Genomic DNA, 2,834 nt, shown 5'->3' on the forward strand with positions numbered 1-2,834 from the left:
TTCCGTTTGAGACGGAGTTTCGCTCTTGTTGCCCAGGCTAGAGTGCAATGGCGTGATCTTGGCTCACTGCAGCTTCTACCTCTTGAGTTCAAATGATTCTCCTGCCTCAGCCTCCCAAGTAGCTGGAATTACAGGTGCGCACCACTACACCCGGCTAATTTTTGTGTCTTTAGTAGAGACAGGGCTTCACCATGTTGGCCAGGCTGGTCTCGAACTCCTGACCTCAGGTAATCCGCCTGCCTTAGCCTCCCAAAGTGCTGGGATTACAGGCATAAGCCACCACACCCAGTTTTCTTTCTTTTTTCTTCTCTTCTCTTCTCTTTCGATGGAGTCTCGCTGTGATGCCCAGGCTGGAGTGTAGTGGTGTGATCTCAGCTCATTACAACCTCCGCCTCCCAGGTTCAAGCGATTCTCATGCCTCAGCCTCTCCAGTAGCTGGGAATATAGGCCTGTGCCACCAGAGCCGGCTAATTTTTTTTTTTTTTGTATTTTTAGTAGAGACCATGTTGGCCAGGTTGGTCTCAAACTCCTGACCTCAGATGATCTACCCACCTCAGCCTCCCAAACTGCTGGGATTCCAGGCAAGAGCCACCGCGGCTGGCCAGAAACCGCAGTTTTCTTCAGCTTGCTGCCTAGGGATCAGAACTTCAGAAAGGGCATAGTGGGCACATATCGTCTCTGCTCTTTAGTGTTCACTCTGCAATGAGTGGGATGATTAGAATGGCTGAGAGGACTCAAATGCCTGGTGGCCTGAACTGCTGGGGCTGGAAGATCACTTCCACAATAGCATCTCAACATCATGGCCCCAGGGTGGTTAGACAACTTCTCACAGGACAGTCCAGAACTCCAAGAGCAAATGTTTCCCATCAGCAAGGTGGAAGCTGCACATCCTCTCCCGGCCTGGCCTGAGAAGTTACATAGCATCACTTCTGCCACATTCTATCAATTCCAAGTGAGACCCAACCCAAACTCAATGGCAGGGACTTTGACCCCACCTTTTGGTAAAAAGAATAAGAGGTATTTGATGTCATCTTAAAACCACTGTATTAACAAAGTTTTTTTTTCCCCCCAATATAAATTCATTTATCATTAATGCTTTTTTCATCCCAATGTCTAATTTATAAAATATAAGTTCTTTTCCTCTTTCTGTGGCTGTTGTTTATTTGTGGATAATAGGAATTGGTGCGTTAAGTTATGAGTGACAGAGCCCCTGGATGTATCTGTGCAAGAGGTTACTTCTTAGTATCAGATGTATTACAGATTCCTTTTTTTTTTTTTTTTTTTTTTGAGATGGAGTCTTGCTCTGTTGCCCAGGCTGGAGTGCAGTGGCGTGATCCTGGCTCACTGCAATCTTTGCCTCCCAAATGCAAGCGATTCTTCTGCCTCAGCCTCCCGAGTAGCTGGGATTACAGGCGCCCGCCACCATGCCCAGATAATTTTTGTATTTTTAGTAGAGATAGGGTTTCACCATCTTGGCCAGGCTGGTTTTGAACTCCTGACCTCAGGTGATCTGCCCACCTCGGCCTCCCAAAATGCTGGGATTACAGGCGTGAGCCACTGTGCTTGGCCTACTGATTAGCTTTAATAATAAAACAGAAATGCAAATGTTAGTAGGATATGTTAAATAGTTAATATATGTAACTCATCGCCCAGCTTTTTAGAAGACTGACGCTTTTTCTAAACCTGATAATTAACTTGCCAGATACTAGGATGGGAGTCCAAATTCCTAGAGTTGTGATATACACCAGAGGAAAAATAGCCAGATCTAAGGAGCACAGAGGAAATCCTGACAATATAGGGTAGGAGCCCAGGCTCAGAGGAAGCCAGCGGGCTGTATGATGAGAGGAGCCCTGGACTGGGAAGCTAGAGGCTCCAAGTTCAATTCATGCTCCACCAGTATTCACCATTATGTGCTGGGGCAAGTCTATTTCTTTGTCTTAAGTTTCTTCAAAGAGTTTGGGCTAGGTAACCTCAGGAGTCCCTTCCTTCAGTTATAATAACACTACAATTTTAGTTCAAGTCCCTCCTACTACACTCCTATCAGAGGAGCTTTTAAAGCATGTATGAAAAGAAGATAGGAAAAATAATTAAACCAGCATTCCTTTGGTAACCTACTTTATCTTACAATAGACCTGGTGCTTTGTGCATTTCAGTGCGTTTTTGCATGTAATAAAATGTCTAAATGAAGAAAGACGTGAGAAAGAGCTTGAAGAGAAGGTATTTTAATGCAACCAGCTTACAATCAGGATTTGGGGTCCAGCGAGAGCTTCCCAGCCAACCTGAGGGACGTCCAGCAATGATGTCTGTCTAGAACAATGAAAATAATTGCCAGTGTCCCTCCCCTCCCTTTTCAAGCTCACCTGATACCTCTGCTATTCACTCAGCCTGAGAAAAGGCGCTCTGCCTTTGAGCAGCAGCTTGAACGACAGCCACCCTCACATTGCCTTGGGCGGGCACGCACGTGGGCTGCTATACGGAGACATCTGTGCCCGCTGAAGTGACGCTGAGGAGCTCTGTTGTGTTTGTCTAGGATGACAGGAGGCCTTGCCTAACAGTGAGCTCCATCAATAATCTATGGCCCTGTGGAGAAAGAACCCTATTAATAAGACATGTTGCTGTTTGGAGAAGACAGAGCCAATGAGGCCCTCGTATCAGGGAAACAGAATACACTCAGCGTGACGCAGCACTCCCTGAACTTTCCAGTTACATCACCCGATAGCTGAGATCAGAAGCAATTTTAGAAGATACATTCAACATACTAATGCCCTTTCGGCCAGCCTAGTTCAGTAAGGTCACAGTCTGGTCAAAAACACACTTTGACCTGAGATTTGCTT

The sequence above is a fragment of the Mandrillus leucophaeus genome, unplaced genomic scaffold, assembly GCF_000951045.1.
Source record: "Mandrillus leucophaeus isolate KB7577 unplaced genomic scaffold, Mleu.le_1.0 Scaffold82, whole genome shotgun sequence".
NCBI classification, from domain to species: domain Eukaryota; kingdom Metazoa; phylum Chordata; class Mammalia; order Primates; family Cercopithecidae; genus Mandrillus; species Mandrillus leucophaeus.